Source organism: Lacerta agilis, chromosome 6 (genome assembly GCF_009819535.1).
Source record: "Lacerta agilis isolate rLacAgi1 chromosome 6, rLacAgi1.pri, whole genome shotgun sequence".
In the NCBI taxonomy this organism is placed as follows: domain Eukaryota; kingdom Metazoa; phylum Chordata; class Lepidosauria; order Squamata; family Lacertidae; genus Lacerta; species Lacerta agilis.
Genome location: NC_046317.1, coordinates 15,388,315 through 15,406,852, shown reverse-complemented (window position 1 = coordinate 15,406,852; position 18,538 = coordinate 15,388,315). Strand labels below are relative to the sequence as shown.

Below are 18,538 nucleotides of genomic sequence, written 5' to 3'. Positions count from 1 at the left end.
AAAGCTTCCTGGCCAAAAATCTGGCAAAGATCAGTGTCTAAAATAAATACATAATGATTTTTTCATGTCTGACATACTGTACTATGTTAGAATTGCAAAACTTTATTTAAAAATTACTCCATAAGGTTGGGATAAATTGCTCCATAGAGGAACAGTAGATACTTATACTGCATATTCACACAATGTGATTTTTTTTTGTTTTTTGGCAGGTTAATGTAATACATAAGACTTAATTCTCAACTCCTTTCAACTTTTAGGGTATTTATGTTCAAGAGGGAGAAAGAGGAAATAAGCCCTCCTTTCATTTATATTACTTTGGGAGTGGATCTCAGAATTCATATTTGCATGAATTAAATTATATCCCTTGTCTATATTTATAAGTGTATATTTACAGAATGCATATTCAGATATTAGCCCTCAAGTGCAGGTCTGTTCACACAATGTTGCAATTTCACAAACAGATTTCCTATGGAAATGTTACAGATGAGACTAACCTGGATCATTAGCAGGAGGCACAAACATATCACCAGTTGGCACAGTTCCCACAAAGTGTTTGCACAGAAATGAGCCTGCAACATATACAAAATATAAATAATCATTATTGTATAAGCATGTGCAAGAAAATTCCCTTTTGGTGAGGTGGATCAATCTCCATGCCAGATAAAGTAATTTGGGTAGCAGCCCATACTTTTCACCTACATTCATGTCTGAAGCTATATGAAAACCTAGGATCTGAGCTCTAAGATTGAATCCTTTTCTTTGCCATTTTGGTCTACTGCAGAGCAAAGATCTACAGATGGAAGCTCAGGAAACCCAAACCCTAATATTCTAATCCCTTTTCTTATTTTATAGGGTCATATGCATCACTTGATATCGGATTACTCCACAATTGATGGATTGCCACTGAATTGTGCACAGTCAATTGAAAGGCATTATGTTGAAGTAAGAAGAGGCGATAAAGTGAGGTAAGGTGATACAGATGTTAGTGTCTGTTCTGCAATGGCTTCCACCAAAATGGAGAAAACCTTACAGGTGCATAGGAAGCATAGGAAAAACGGGTCTCCGTTTATTTCTGTACACTTTGAAGCTATCCTCTTAACAATGGTTTCCTTCTATGTCTTGACTTGTCCCTACATACTAGTTTCACTTGATGCCAAACCATTAAATTATAAACAATAAATATGCATAAATAAACCAGTCCTTGGATCAGGGATGAGGAGAATTGAATCCTCTTGTGTTGTTCGACCAGCTCCCATCATCTCTGATCATTGACCATGCTGGCTAGGGCTGATGGAAGCTGGATTCTAAGAACATCTGGACGGCCAAAGGTTCCCCATCCCTGCCTTCCATTATACACTTTGGTGCGACTGCAGTCTTACATGTCACTTCTCTAAATGCATTCCTATCTTTCAAAAAGTAACACTCAAAGTGATTGCGAGAGGAAACTGCATTCTGGCTGAGGCCCAATTTGGACTTTAAGTAGTAGTAAGGGCAAAAGAAGCAAATTTTTCTGAAGGAAAAAGAAAACAATTTCTCAGCCTAATACAGGCATTGCCAGAGATGGTGTGAGATGATGGGAAAGTACCGCTGGTGTTGGGTCTATGCTGGCTCCTTCACACATTCAACCCATCACCTAATGCTGTGGTCACCATGTGCTAAACATTCAGGTTTATCACCAGCTGTTAAATAAATGGTTGGAAATAAAAGTTTGTATCCTCCTTAAAAATCAGCAAAGAAAGTCCATCAATTTCAATGTGATTATGTTGTGTGTTTTCAGAAGGATTTCTTTCTCTCTCTTTTTTTTTGGAAGGATTTCTTTCTTTTTTTAAAAAAAAAGATTATTTGTGGTGCATAATAAGCCAACTCAAATCATGAGCCAAATGTGTGATTATTTTATTCCCTGTAAAGAACAATGAGACTGTCATAATGTAGCTGTTAAAATTAAGCAATCAACAGAACAGGACGCTGAAGTGTACACTTCTGACAAGCAGCATAGAAGATCTACAGGCAAAATTAAGATTCACGCCCGTAAATTTAAAATATAGGATATGGCATGGAGTTTAACAGTACTTATTTGCAATCATACTGAGAAATTAGGTGGCATACTGTTAACTTCAGTCATTAAAATAATTATTCAACTTAGAAGAGATGTAACACAATTATATGCCAATTATGAAATTTGCCACAATCTTTAGAAGTTCAAAAATTGAACACCTTCAAAAACTATAGTACACAGACTCTTAACAAATCTGTATACTAGGCCAAATGTTGTATTTGTTGCAAAATGTAACTTCTTTCTAATAATTATTTCTGGGTTCCATATTTCTTGCATATTCAAAATACAGGAAATAAATGGGTTGGGATGGATGGGAATCTCCTATAACTTCTGGTTTTGAGGAAGCAAAATCAAGTTATGTTCTGAGGAGGAAGTAGTTTTTGAGGCTATTTTCTCAAAGCTCTCCTAGCATGGTATGATTGGGTTTTAGCACTGTTCAGTGGGGGCTGGTCCATTAGGGCAAAGTGCTCTGCTAACTTCATTCTGTCCTCAGCAATCCTCCACCTCCTTACCTCCTTACTTGCAAGCCCAGGAGGTCGCCCTGGCTGTCAGCTTCTTCCTTGGTCTCAATGTTGCCCTTGTAGAGCTCTGCAGGGAGATGGATGGCGGCAAAGCTAGAATTACTTGACTCCACCTCTCATTGGCTCTGGCTCCACTTGCTGTTGCTCTCACTGCCTTCTCCCTATCAGCAACGATGGGCACTAGCCATCACTGGCACAGCTGCTGTGCTGGGGAAAGGACTTGTGCAAACCACTCAACCTAAAAACTGGTACCTGGAACAGGGATGAGCTAACTTCTGTCCTGTTTGGCCTACTTTATTCCCTGCACTCCCTGTATTCGACTGCTATATGTTGCATTTACACAGGAGAATACATAACCAGGATGTTTAAACAGTTAAGGCATAATTAATCTATGTTGAGTGATCCTAAATAGGCATGCAAGAAGCAGTGCCTTCTAGATGGATTAGATTACTATCCACCGTTCCAGGGTTCTTTGCAAGAATTCAGCTAGCAGCAAATCAGCTTGGCCATTGTCATTTGTCTTTCACCTATGAAAACCAGATTTCTCATTCTGTGCTGAAATCCTAATTGCCTAGCAGCAAACAATTATATATCCACAAACCATGGAACAAAATGACCTACAACTTTGACTGTTTTCCCAAGTCTTGTCTGCAGACTCTTTATCCCTCTGGGGAAAAAATGGTTTGCCAAGTTCTCATTTTCAGCTGTGAAACAATCTAAAATGGCCAGCAAATGCCAGTGGTGACATGCTGGCAGAAGTTCCTCTTGCCCTGCAGAAGTGCAAGTAGAACATAAAGTGCCTTCTCCAATATTAAATCATCTGCTGCCTTCTGCCCTTTACGATCAGTGATACAGATCTTGTTCCATGTTCCATCTGGGCTAGGGAGTTCCATCTTAGTGCCCTTTCTATACTGGTACCTCAAGATGTCGAGTTCTGATTTCCGCTGCCAATCATATAAAAGACATATCTAAAACACTGTTTACAGACATGCATTAGTGGATTCATTTTCCATGGGTGCAGCTTTATTTCTGTTGAGCTGTTTCTACAAAATACGGTATTGTGTTAGTATCCTGTTTTGCCATGATAGAAATAGAAATCCATAATTAGATGGATACATTATCCAAGGTTGCTGCCAGATGACCTGTCTGTTGAGGGTCCATTCTGATATGTTTGGACAAATTTCACTGTCAGTTTATATGACATTGGCTGTTCATTGCGCATTCCTCCTGATTTGTTGGTGAGGAGGCTATGCAATATCATGTCAAGCAGTTGTCATCCCATACTTTATTGTATACTCCCCTGTCACTTTCCTTAACTGCAAAACATCCATTTTTTAATGGAAGCAGGTTTGATGCACAGGTGTTCCATATCCACTTCAGTTGTGCAACCTGAATTAGCACTGGAATCCACCTGCAAAACAGCAGCAGTCTGGAAGCACCCCAAGACACACAGGGGGAGAAAACGATGGCCTGAGGGAGTTCCATTCACACTTCAGTCCTGGGATTCATAGAGAAGGGATTTAAAGCTCCAACAATCAAACATTCATTTAATCCAGGCATAGGCAAACTCAGCCCTCCAGATGTTTTGGAACTACAACTCCCATCATCCCTAGCTAACAGGACCAGTGGTCAGGGATGATGGGAATTGTAGTCTCAAAACATCTGGAGGGCCGAGTTTGCCTATGCCTGATTTAATACCAAAATGCCACAGGCACATGCAACTCCACCCCCCCCCCTCCACTGTAACAACCCGCCTGGCTGAGGGAGAAAAGACTTGCAGGACAAAAAAGAAGAAGGCGGCTGCTTGAGCAAGGCAAGCTGTATTTACTAGTAATTTTTTTAAAAAGAGGCCTTAACAGAGAGGGGATCAAGAGAGCTCAAGTTTTCCCTACTATGAGAAGCAGTCACCCCTTTGCAGCTTCAGCTTCTGCTACTTCTAAGCATAAATCAGTTCCCTGAAAGCACCTTTTATTTATTCTGCTCGACTGGAATAATTCAATGGATGATTCACTTCAGTGAAGTTACTTTGCATGTAGCCAGCCCAAACCCAAAGGCAATCTTCTCATGGACTTCACACAACACATTTTCCACTGAAAATGGTAACAACAATAGTGATTACCCTATTTTTCCTTTTTAAAAAATGTAATGGGTGTCTGAAAATGTTTCCTTATTTCATGCCAGAAGGCAACTCACTTCTGTGGGCTTTGATTAGCTTGTGTACTATTCACAGCCTGGAGCAATTTCTGTAAAATTAAGTTGGGGTTGGGCAGAGGAAAGTGGCCTCTCTCAAGACAAGTGTCAAGAGATGGCTTTTTGCTAAACCTCACCTCTAAACCTCATTTTGTAACTTGGGTACCAACGATTTAGAAAAATAGTGGGCTAAAACAGAAAGAGCACATTTGCTACAAAATAAGCTCCATTCTGTTTCATGAAGTTACTTTGTTCTTGGTGGGAATTTATTTTTAATTCCATTCAAATCCCATCTTTTCCTCCAAGGAGCTCCAGTTGGCATACATATGGTTGTCCGCCTCCTCATTTAATTCTCACAACAACCATGTGAGATAGGTTATGCTGAGAGGCAGTGACTGACCCAAGTCACCCAGTGAACTTCATGGCAAAGATGGGATTTGAGCCCTGCTCTCTCATGTCATAGTCTGACAGTCTAACCAGTACACGCACACACACACCCTATTTATGTGAGGGTTATGTTCCATGTCATCACACCTACCCCGTTCTGTTCTCTTCCGGTGCCGATTATGGCATGTGTGGATGCAGTCACACATGCATTGAATGTGCACAAAATGGGAGTTGCCTGTATACCACATTGGCAGGAATCAGGTGGAATCATTCCTCTGAAATGGGTGGCATGAGTGCAGTTTAAAATAGACTTTTTGGATGTGGATACAAGCACTACTAAAATCTATGTAACTTACTTCTAAGTAGCTGTGCTTAGTTAGGGCTGCAATCGTGTATCCAGTTACCTGGGAACAAGCCACATTGAGTTAAATGTATAGAATGGCACTGTAGGATCAGGGCGTATGTTTTTTTAATTGTCTTGGCTTTCAATTGCCTCACAACTATTAGGCATTGCTGAAGGTTTTATTCTTCCCATGTTGTGCTGTATGAATTTCATGTGCAATAAACTGTCCTTAAGCAAATGTCTTTTCGTATAGATCAGTATTCCACAACCTGAGATCCTCAGATATTGTTGAACTACAACCCACATACCCCAAGTAAACATGACCAATGGTCAGGGATAATGAGAGATGTAGTCTAACAAAAATTCAGGATGAAAAGTTGGAGGTGGTTGGTTTAGGTTTATTACATGTACAAACATCCAATTATTGGTGAAACTCAAATGCCTCTCATCAAAACAACTATAGAGTTGATGCTCATCAATGGATGCACATGAAAGCTAAGTCACAATGCAGAGTGCAAGCTGCTGTTTCTAGAGACCCTGGGAAATGACACCTCAGGCAACTCACATTAACAAATGTTTAACAAGCCATTCTCAAAACACAAAGTAAGGACTGATTTGCCAGGGGTAGGCACTAGAAAATAACTATCCTGATAAACAGGGCCAGTGTGAGCATATGCTATCAGAACAATGGACCCTTTGCTGATCTTGAAGCCTAACTTTACCACCTTCTGAAGCAATTTCTGGAGGTGGAAGCAAAGGACTGGCTGGTATTCACTTTACTTGCTGCTTATATTCTCTCTCTCTCTCTCTCTCTCTCTCTCTCTCTCTCTCTCTCTCTCTCTCTCTCTCCCCTCAATTCCAGTGCAGTCCTACTTAAAAAAGCAACAGCTGGAAATTACCACTGACCTCCAAATTGCAGTGAGGGATCCCCAGCCGCTGCCAACTGAGCTGATGCTCTCCAAAAAGCAGGCAGCTTAGGACATGTTTCCATGCTTTCCTCATTATAAGGCTGTGTTGGTGAAAAGGCAACTGCCCTTTTACAGGAACAAATTAAGCCTTACAAGCCTCATAATTTCTAATTGCAAACATTTGTCTTGCTTTGTTTTCTTTGGGCACCCATCTCTTCCCCCGCTCCCCCAGTCTTCATTTTGGCACACAGACTGACTTTGAAAAGCAAACTAGAAGCACCTTTTGCTTTCAGCAGTTGGTGGGATGGGACAGGAGAGAGACTGGTTGTCAGAATGCCGTTTAGTAGTATAATGCACTGGAGAGCCATGTTACTGCCTTGTAAAACAGTGAAGCCTTCCTATTACTGGTTAATTAAAAGGCCAAAGTAAGGACACACTTTTATTACCTCTTTTAAAGATATGTTCACAATGCATGTTATCAGGGAAAACTTCAAAGGTGCCTAGTGCTCCCCCCTGCCACCACCCACAGTATAAGCTTTTACTTGAAAACATGCTCAGAATCAATGGCAGGCTGTTGGCACCAAGCCTTCCTGTACTTGGGAATTAACTAAACTATTTTAATAAACATATGAAAAGCCGTGTTGCTTCTAAATAAAACTGAGCCTTTAAAATGCTACTAGGGTACTCAGAAATGCCCCAGTGAGTTCATTGAGACTTACTTCCAGTTAACTTGGTATAGTAGGGTGTGTGGAAGCTCAGGTCTGTGGGCCAAATATGGTCCTCCAGGCCCCTCTTCTTGGACCGCATAACTCTCCCCAATCCACACTGTTAGAGTTACACAGGAATGAGTTACAAAACATTGCAGAACAGTCTTAAAATAGTTACAAATGAACATTGCAAGATACAAGGTAGCACATTGCTCTTAACCAAGCAAGCAATGTGGTCCCATCTTTGTTAAGTCCTTAAAACAGTACAATAACTTTCCTCTCTCTGATCCCAGAGAGAGATCCTATGCAAGCATCTTGCTTTATCATCATCAAGCTTAGCTTCTACTACTGCTACTGCTGGCTTTATCACTGAGAAAAACAATTCGTTCTCAGGTTTCACTTTCCTGAAGAGAAATTGTGGCTTGGGTATCCAGTTATGAATCATCAATTAGCCTGAAGACTGAAATGGAAAATCTTCAACCTTTTCTGCCGCATTTGCCAGAATGAAACCTCCTGCTTAATACAAAATCTCTGCTTTACAAATGCAAACCTTTACATAAGTTATTCAACTTCAGTGTCTATAAACATTACATTTTATGCATATTAAATATTATATGTTTAACACATACACCCTCACTAGCCCCACTATGCCTCCTGGGTATTTTTTACTTAGAGTCTGATAATACTTGTTTGTTTGGCTGTATGGGGGATAGAGAGTGTGTGGAAACTAGTATGTGATACAGATGCAATATTTACATGTTCCAACCCTTTTTGCCTCTGGCTCCACTACCCTCTCCCAAAAGGCTGCTTTTTGTTCTGATCAGAAAGCTTCCCTACTTTGTAATATTTTCAAGCACAAGGAGAGGGCCATTTTATGTTTTGTGTAGGGAGGTGTGTAAATGCTTTGGATTCTTTAAAAGTTACACTATTTCGATCTAGTTTTATGCAATGTGACTTTGGTTGGTTTGCGAACACTATTTCTGCAAAACTATGAGTGCCATAGCAGGCATGGGATGTTTGTTTATTTATTTATTGTTTTCACTAGTGGGTATTATGCCCGTTAAATTAACTTGCGCTAGGACACCACGTCACGCTCGGCTGCACGATCTCGAGCCGTGGGCAGGGCTGCGAGAAGCGAGTGGTGCTTTGCTGGGGAGGGGGAGGCGATGTCAACGCTCTCAGCCCGGTCTCTTCCGCACGCGCGCCCAGCCTCGCAGACACGCCCCCTTGCTCTCGTCCCCGCCCCCACCCCTTCCTGCTCTCACGTCCGGGCATTCCCTGGCTGGCTTGCCGCCTCCTCGCTTACTGACAGCCAGCCGGCCCCGCCCTTCCTTCCTTCCTTCCTTCCTCCCTCCCTCCCTCCCTCCCTCCCACCTTCTCCTCACACTGACCTTGCCCGAAGTCTCTGCGCTCCAAGTCCCAACGGCTGTCCGTGGGGCACATGCGCAGTAGCGCAATCCCACAGACACAGGGACTGGACGCAGAGACACTTCCACTTTATTATAGTGGATGGGTGGATCACTGCAACATTCCCATATAACCCTCAGTGGCCAGTGGACCTGATTGCTTTGTGTGACTTAAAACACGGGTGGGGAACCTTTTGCAAGCCAAGTGCCACATTTCCATCTAGGGAAACTGAGAGGGGCGGTATGCCAGCAGCAAAAGTGGGTGGATCAATGTATGTAACCTTTACCTTTGTAGCCTACAGTAGACTAATTTTGCCACACACACACACACCCCTTTCTATCCTCCATCCGGACAAGCAAGAAGCATTATTAGAGCACAAGGATGCATTCTAACTAGGCAAAACCACTCATGGAGGATGCAGTGCAGAGCCAGTAAGTGCTGTGGCTGTCATGGGCATAGCCAATATTTTTGTTGAGAGTGGGGGTGGCAGGCTTTTGTTACGGGAGCAGAACCTCCGATTTGTATTGATTTTTACTGATTTAGGGAGGCAGCTTCCCCCCTGCCCCTGTTTGCTACACCCATGCTGGCTGTGGAGGGGCTATGATCTGGGAAGAGTTCCAAGGGTCTGATGGACAGGCCTGGAGAAACATATTTGGCTCCCAGGCCTTAAGTTCCTCACCTTTGCCAGAGAGAGAGAGAGAGAGACCCCGCAACACACACCCTTTTTGTCTTCTTTTGAGGAATCTGAGCATCCCTGATACAAGAGACTTAACTTTTTTTCCAGAACCTCCTGCCTTGTATATGGAAAGTCTTGTATTATTAACAGAGTGAATTGAGACAGGTCTGGCTCTAACTTGCCAAATATAGTTGTTTGCTCCTGGTGACATCATTTCTATATAAGGCCAAGAGCTTACCCCTTTCAGCTACAACCCTCAGCACCACACATGTCTCGCATGATTTCAGTTGCCTGTCCTGCATCTGTTCCAGAAGAATGCAATCCAAACAAGAACTGGAGAAAGGTCATTAAGAACCAAACATTTGTATGTGTCTGCCTAAACAAAAATTAACATTCCCTCAAAGCTTGTTCTTCTTCTGACAGCTAATACTGATTATTAATGAGGCTGACATTTGCATTTCACAATGAAATTCTCTGCTGCAGAATTGACTGGATAATTAGTGTGATTTGGAGCTGTTCAATGCTATGGATGTCTTGCCTGGGAGGAACATGAAAACCGTGTAGAGAGAGACATGCAGGGCCAGCCCCAGAGCTTTTGGTGCCTGAGGTCAAGTACGATATGGTGTCCCTCTCCCACATTCCATGTTCAGAAGCCAACCAGACCAGAAGCTGAATCAACACTGTGGACGGGACAGCATCCTCTGCTGCACATGAAGTCAGCATACTAGTTTAAAGGATGCACCTTGGCTGGAGGTGAATTAGGAATGGCTAGAGGACTTCAGTTGGTGTGAAGCTGTCACAATGCATGAAACAGTAGTATCATATAACAACATACAGGATGCATATGCATTTTGGATAACATTGTGTGAACAAAGATTAAAAACCCAGCACTATAAACCCATAGAGTTTACCATAAGTGGGAGTGCGAACATAGCCATGTAGTCCAACGCCACATTGTTGTCCAGAGTGCAAAACATTGCAGTGGTTAACCTTACTAACTGCTTTGCAATACAGCTGATTGATTTTCAGATTTCATCAGGGTTGGCAGCCACTCATTGATTGTGAATTGGATGCAGGAAAGAAAAGAGAAAAAATAAGAATGCACTGTCAGGGCTTTTACTGTGCAACGTCTGGATGTTTTTAATGATTTTTTAATGTTCTGTTGACAGGCATACGAAAAGCAGTGCAAAATGCAGAGATGATAAGACATCCCTGCAGGATTTACATAAAGCGGGGGGGGGGGGATCATTTTCTATAGCACAGAACACAATGTAAGCACAACAGCAAAATTCAGTAGAATTATTTTTGCAAAACACATGTGTGTTTCTTGTGTTTGGTTTCTAAGATGTTGTCGTAAATCAAAGTTCAGGAGATGATTTTCTTTTTAATTCAGGCACAAATGTGAAGGGAGGTGTTGCCTTCACAAGCATGTGGGTTTCCAAAATAACTGGATTCCTGTTTGCCTAGCCCAGGAATCCCACAGTTTGTCTGTGTGCAGCTGGTTCAGCACTCCTTGTGGCTTGAACAAATGGAGCACTGCTGCTGTGAAGGAGCATAGAGCACATTCAGACACAGGACTTCCCTGTGGAAAAGACTACAGCTTAGCGGTAGAGGAACTGCTTTGCATGCAAAAGGTCCCAGGTTCAATCCTCAAGCAGGGCTGGGATCTGCCCTGTCCTAGAAACTCCTGCTAGTCAGTGTAGACAATACTAAACTAGACTGAGCAATGGTCCTGTGGGCAGCAGTTGTGTAGCCTGCAGGGTGAGGAGCCATGGCCCCAGGAGCAGAATTCTGAGGGGGTGCAACCTGGTGCCCCCACAACAGGCTCCCTTGCCGAAGCTGTGTGGCTGCAACCTTTTGGAGCTGTGTGGAAATGAGCTGCACCCAGGCGAGGCTTTTGGGACTGCAGCGGCACCTTCTTCTCCTCACAGCTGGTGAAAGGACACCTGTCCCTGCACAAAACTCCTGCCAACCAGAGCATGGACTTTTCCAGTCCTTTCCCAGCACCTCCCTACCAGTATGTGTCCATGTTGTGGCTCTGGCGCTGCTGGGATGCTGTCAAGTCCGCCAAGGTGCGCCAGCTGCCACTCCCGCTGGGAGCTCACTGAGCTGAGAGGGTGAACACGGCAACCAGCAGGCAAGCTCTGTGAGGAGTGGCTGCCACACGGGCACAGCAAAGTCTGCCTGTTGCTTCTCGTATGATGCCCACAAGGAGGTTAGGGAGCAAAATCCTTGCCTTGACCTGGGCACTGCCGACACTGCTACGCCACTGGTGGGCAAGGGTGGCAAGGGGAGGTGGAAGTGTGTGAATGCAACTACACTTCTCCAACAGTAGGTGACAGCACCTTGGCAGAAGTTGTGACCATAAACCAGGGGTCCCCAAACTAAGGCCCGGGGGCCGGATGCAGCCCAATTGCCTTCTAAATCCGGCCCGCGGACAGTCTGGGAATCACAGTGTTTTTACATGAGTAGAATGTGAGCTTTTATTTAAAATGCATCTCTGGGTTATTTGTGGGGCTTAGGAATTCGTTCATATTTTTTTTTCAAAATATAGTCCGGCCCCCACAAGGTCTGAGAGACAGTGGACCGGCCCCCTGCTGAAAAAGTTTGCTGACCCCTGCCATAAGCCTTTGACCAGCATTTGCTATCGCAGCCAGAATACTGAATAGTGACCTTGTGTCCTATTGCAAGTAAAATTCCCCATTCAAAGCATCTTCTGGATTTTGCAGGGACAGCATCCAATTGCCATTTTTCATTTGCTGCTCAAGCTACCCTGGTGTGCAACATACATGCAATATATTGGGGGATATCTTTGGAGAAGGGCCATAGCTCAGTTGCCCTTCCAGCTTTGATTTCCCAGCATCTCCAGGTAGGGAGAAAGCCTCCTGTCTGAAACCCCAGAGAACTGCTGCCAGAGTGTGGGCTCTCCATTTCCATGGCTGATGTGCATCAGCATGGGATGTTCTAAAACTCATTGTGATTAGAGCAAACTGTTCACCAGTCTCAATTGCGTCAGTCTGGGTTGAAACGTCAAGGTGGTCCTAGTTCTTTCTTGTACACCTCAGTTTTCTGCTTTGGCTGTCTTCCTCCTTATCTGTTTACCTCCTCCCTCCTCTTCATTCAACCTGCTGCCCTTGATTCCTGAAGGGGCATTGCTAATTATACAGTAACATTCAATTAGAAATATGATTGCCATGTTCAATTAGGCATGCTGGTTTACTGGCTATTGTTTGCATTTAAAAAAAAAGCACATGAAGGAACATTGCCTTAGTTTAACAGTGTCACAGAGTGCATTTATTAATTGATGGCCACTTGAAATGCAATCTTGATTATTGGTTGTTGTTTTCCTCCAATAACTCCAGCCTCTCACTGTCTTTTGACTATTAAACCATGTGGCCATTGCTATCACAACACAATATGGCAATAGGGAGTGGAAGGGAAACCAGTTGTACTGTAGGAGAAACTTTCTGTAGATGGCAGCAGCACTTAAGAACAACACTTTCTACGCTCCTTCAGCCATATTAGATTGGCTCCAATGCCACATTAGCAAAGATAATAATTATCATTGCAGGCACAGCCTGCTAGAGCCTAATGTTAAAGAAAGCTACTGTGAAGCATTTTTATTTTGGTGTACTATATTCTATTTTATTTTATTTTGAGCTGTCTAGGGAACTTCCAGATGAAAAGGCAATATAGAAAACTGTCTATCCTCACCAGGGGTAAATGATTTCAATGGGTCTACTCGGCATATGGCTTATACCACCACTGTTGTTATTCTTAAAGGAGGAAACGGTCCCGTGCATTTAATGCATGGCATACTTTCTCCCTGAGAAGTTAAGCATAAGGATTTGTGGCAACCGCGGTCTTTGAGGATTCTAACACAGACAGCCCATTTGAAATAATTTATGCAGAAGCTAGTTTTATTGATTTCAAGCCTCCATGTATAGAAATGTAGCCAGGATGGAAACATTCTTTCAGATGTCTGTCACATCAGAACCTCTTTAACGCTTGCTCTTTTCGCACTGTAATGTTGTTAAAGAAATTGCCTGGAAAAACTGGATCATTAAAACCAAATCCAACAAACGACGCTGTATATAAAAACGCAACAAGGAGTTTTTTAAACTTTTCGAATGGCAGAAGTAACTGTTGGATCTCACTCTGGAGCATTGACGTGATGCAAGTTTCAAATCCTCCTGTTGAAAGAGGTCACGGTTAAAAACCACTAAGTTTATTTGCAGCATCCATCTCTGCTTCTGTAACATTAACTTTAGTCTTTTCAAGCATTCAGGTTGTGAGGAATAACTGGAACAATGTGTGTGTTGGTGAGGGGGAAGTATGAAAATTTATTTTGCCCCCTTCACACTTAATCATGTTCAGAGGTGAGTGTTGTTGCTTATATAGCCAAAACAGCAAATCTCATGCATGGGAGGGAAGTATCAACAGGCTTGTGTAAACCCCAAAGTTTGGGAAAGTATTTTTTTAAAAAATATTTGAAAGGGGGAAGAATCCCCAAACAGCCCAATGGGGACTGAGCAGTCAAGGAATTCTAGCTGACTGTTTCAGGGCAGGATCAGAATATGCAAGAAGAGGCATGGTTGAAGAAGAGCACTCCAGACTGGGACATTTTCCTATAGGTTCCTACTTGTAGAGTTAGCTCATTGGCAGGAAAATGAAATCCTAATTGCTCAGCTAACAAGTTGAGGTTGTGTTCGGGTACTTACTATGAACTAATATTAGACGGGTGCCATGTCTCTTGCCTTTTCGGCATTTACTGAAACCCTCCTCTTCCAGCAGAGCTGTTTCCCAGGCTGCATCTGTATTGGAACTTTCACTTAATTATTTTATCCAGTGCTTTTCTTCTAGGAAAAAAAGGTGCTGGCACTCACCATGAGGTTGTTACGATAAGTGCCACACTTTTACCAGTGCTTTTCTTCTAGAACTGCCTCTCCCCATCATGATAAACTGTCCCTTCATCATCTGAAGCCCTTCTTCGTGTGCCTCCTCCATGTGAGGTCCAGAGGGTGGCAACATGAGACAGGGCCTTTTCTGTAATGGCTCCCTGTTTGTGGAATGCTTTCCCCATGGAGGTTCACCTGACAGTTTCATTATATACAGTGGTGCCCCGCTAGATGAATGCCTCGCTAGACGAAAAACTCACTAGACGAAAGGCATTCGCTAGCGGAAGGCTGCCCTGCAAGACAAAAAAGTCTATGGGGCTGCCTTGCAAGACGATTTTTTTTTTCGTTGCGCGAAAACCGCTACTTTGTATTGGTGCTTCGCTAGACGAAAAAACCGCTAGATGAAGATACTCGCAGAACGAATTATTTTCGTCTAGCGGGGCACCACTGTATTTTCAGGTGCCAGGTGAAAACAGTCCTCTTCAACCAGGCCTTTGGCTGATTAATATCCTACAGCCTTTTAAATGTATCTTTGGAAAGGGGGTTGGTTTAATTATTTACTTGTGTTTTATCTTGGATTTTATTCTGTGAACTGCCCTTAGATCTTGGGGTGAAGGGTGGTATATAAATTTAATAAATAAAATGGGGGGGGGAGGTGCCAGTACTACATACCCTTGAGAACCCCCACAAAAAAATCACTATGTTAATCTATCATTTGTGGAAAGTTGGAGTATAAATTTTAACAAAAGCAACATTAACTAGATGACATAGTATTGCTATATTATCCCCATTTTATTTATGTTCCACCTTTCTGTTATAGCTTAGGGCAGCATACATGGTTATCTCCCCCATTACCTTCATTTTATACTCACAGCAAGTCTGTGAGGTAGGTTAGACTGGGAGATAGCAGTAGCATAACTGGAGAAGGCAGCAATAAAAATACAATGAAAACCACCAATACAATAAAAAATACAATAAAAAATCACACTGCATCTAGGGCAGCAGATTTACAATGGTTACAATGGGCAGAAAAATAATTACATGATCCCTCAAGACCCTCAGCAGTGTTCATGTGGTCCATGGATGGAGGAAATGTTGGGACCCACTGGTCTATAGTGACCGGCAGTGACTCTCCAGGGTTTCTGACAGGGAATCTTCCCCAGCCCTACCTGGCGATGCCAGGGACAGAACTTGAGACCTTTTGCATGGAAAGCAGATGCACTGCCTGCCTGCCACTGAGCCATAGGCTCTCTCCCTTCTTTAATTTGTAAAACACCTAGTTGTAGGTGCTATATAAATAGAAAGAGCAGAGCAGCAGATGTGGCTAAGAGAGAACGCACTCATTTTGCAACTGACAAAATGCCTTGCCACCTCATAGACAGCAGAGATAAGTTACTTTCTCCATCGACTTAGCCAAGACCTGACGAAGAAAATGACCGTGGTTTGACACTGCCAATTTTTGTAAGTGGCTCCTTAGGAATTGCATCTTCTACAAGCTTCTCTTAGCTTTCATTTTTGAAATGAGTCAGGAAACATTAAGCTTGGAGATACATCACCCCAACTTAAAAAATAAACGTATAATCTCTTTTCAAACTCTATTGTGGCCACTTTCAAACAGGGGGGATCATTAAACCACTATCCTTTCATCCCTGTTGCCGCAATTAACTGTGAGCTGTCAGTAGGCAAAGCACTTTTCCTGTGGCTAAGAGAGGATTCAAATTTCATATTTAAAAATCTCCTCTAATGAAGGAAGCAGAACAGTAAGAGGATTATCTCTTTCAGATCTAATACAGAAAGGCTGGAGGGCACTTGATTTGTTTTTCCAAAGGCCGTCAACCTCCAATGCCTCAATGCATTATGTTGGCCTATTATTTATGGCGGCACTTTTAGCCCAAGACCGGATTCTGTACACATTTAATGAACTGGGGTCAGAGAGGGAGGGACACTTTCCTCATAACCCCTACTCTCTACCCTTCAAGAGCAGATCTTCTGGAATATTTTGATTCTAAGAACTAATTTGCTGCACATTCCAAAGAAGAATATTAGCAATTCTGAGTGGAAGAATGCTTTTACACTCATGCCATGCTTTTGGGTTTCCCACAGGCACCTAGTCAGTCACTGTGGGTACAGGATGCTGGACTAGATGAGTCATTGACCGGATCCAGCAGGGCTCTTCATTTCTTCTTAAGAGTTAAGAGAAGAGGCATGGCTAGCTTTATATGTCCATCTCTTCCCAGAGTTCCAAAGACAAGTGATGTAAATGCAGGGAGCAGGGCTGTCCTGAGACATTTTGTTGCCTTAAGCAAAGAACAAGATGGTACACACACATACACATACACACACACCAATTTTCACACACAGAAGCTCAACAGAATCTTCCACTGCACCTGTAGGCAACAGAATAGCTTATGGGGCACAGGGCAGGCCACAGTGACCTCCAATATCTAGTCCAGTGTTTTTCAACCTTTTTTGGGCAAAGGCACACTTGTTTCATGAAAAAAATCACGAGGCACACCACCATTAGAAAATGTTAAAAAATTTAACTCTGTGCCTATATTGACTATATATAAAGTAATTCTCTTGAATTTTTTAATTTTTCCCACGGCACACCAGGCAACATCTCGCGGCACACTAGTGTGCCACGGAACAGTGGTTGAAAAACACTGATCTAGTCAATGCTCATCTCACCCTTGGGATGAGATCTGGACTGAAGAACAGAGAGCCCTATATGGTTGTCCTCTTGAGTCATGGTGTTCCTCAGTGAAGCTAGCCCAAGCAGATGAGAGAAAACACCCTTCCTTAACCAGATGTTATCCTCACTCAATGATCTTTGTTTCCAGAGCTTGATGCACTTGAACATCAGGAATGCTGCATGAACATTGGAGGACTTGGCCAAGGTGTACCTTGGGCTGGAGGAGTTACAGCTAGACTTCTCACTGTGGACAGTCATGAGGGAAACAGGTGGCCAAGGATGGGCAGTCCAAGATTAGCTCAGCCTGTGCCAGGCTAACAGGTTGTTCACCCTGAAGAGCCACACCGGAGTCAGCGGCATTACAGAACCAGTGCATAGAGGCTGTGGGCTGCCCAGATGACAAGACCCCACACCCGGCCTCACAGATGTGGTCTAAAGGAAAGCAGAGCAATACGTTTGACACCAGCTTGGCTGCCAGAGTTGCCAAAAGGATGCTAATAAGGTGCCGTCCAACCATCTTAGGGACTCTCACTCTATGGGACTACCAGTTTAAATATAAAGCTTCTGGGGAGCTATCTTGGAGTTTTCTATTGCCAGGATCTTTAACCCTTTGTAAACACAATGTTATCTTTATAGGAGCAGCATGTACATGATAACTGCAAGAAATGAAGTTGGCTGTCGTTTCTTTGACAAACGATGCAAGAAAATGAATAAACAACACTGATGCAGCTTGGTTCAATCCAGTGTTGACAGCCGACATGCATAACCAGTTGCGATGACATGCACAGTGTCAAGTTATTGTTGCTGAGTTTCTAGGGCAGTTCACAGTTCCAAGAGGACATCCTGCCCTTCTTTATTTGGTTGCTGAACAAGATGAAGTATGACAATTCTGGAAACTCAAAGCGAAGATTTTCGCAGGGAACTGCTGTTTCCTTAATGGTCTGGGTAATTATTATTCAACCTTCTCTCTCAAGGTATCTGGAGAGATCAGAGCTGCTGATGCCAGAGGCAGCTAAGGATAATACTTCTCAGCACTGGCCCTTCCGCAAGGATATGTCTATGGAAATAATCCACCTTCCCTTCAGTGGGATTGTTTGCCATTAAATATACATGCAAGGCCTTGCCTCCTCCTTGATTAGACAAGGCAATTTAACATTATGTTTTTCATTGCAGAGACGCAAGCATCAGCATCTCATTTGGCCCCACAATGCGATCAAACAACTGATGTAAAATAAAAATAAAAAATCAAGGACCTTATCCAGGTATTTGAGCCGTACCTCTCTTCTGTAGAGTTTTCATTTGCTCTTTGAAAAGAGCACCCTGACATCTCTCTCGTTTGAAAAGCCACATGAAATATTCCCTCTTTCTCCCCCACCCCCTCCCCACACATTGTGCTTACATTGGATCAGCAAGAGTTGCAAGCACAGAGTGCCACACCAGCATTTGCAAGGATTTGCTGCAGGCTTCTCATCCGTTTCCAGTGACTTAAGCATTTCTTCACTTCTAGGGTGGTGAGACCATCGTTTTTAAAATGGCAGATCTCAGGAAGTGAGCAGGAAACCAGAACAATGCTGATTGCTAGAATCATCGCTAAATGAACATAGAGGAAAGCAGGATGAAACCCACACTGTCAGTGAGATTTAGGGGTATATGTTAAAAGCAAAGTATAGGCTGAAGACAATGAAATTTTCAGGCTGCAGAGGACAATTGAGCAAGATGCCCTTTGTGCATCACCACCCCACTTCTTGGTATC

At 43.0% G+C, this 18,538-nt stretch overlaps 1 long non-coding RNA gene across 1 annotated transcript in view; it reads left to right on the top strand.

The window, feature by feature from the left end:
- LOC117048069 overlaps nt 1-17,513 on the top strand; it is a 32,953-nt gene extending 15,440 nt beyond the window's left edge. The window contains exons 2-3 of the long non-coding RNA XR_004426793.1: nt 853-965; nt 16,934-17,513. This is a non-coding gene — a long non-coding RNA (uncharacterized LOC117048069). The remainder of the gene's footprint in view (nt 1-852; nt 966-16,933) is intronic.
- The last annotated feature ends 1,025 nt before the right edge of the window (nt 17,514-18,538 follow it).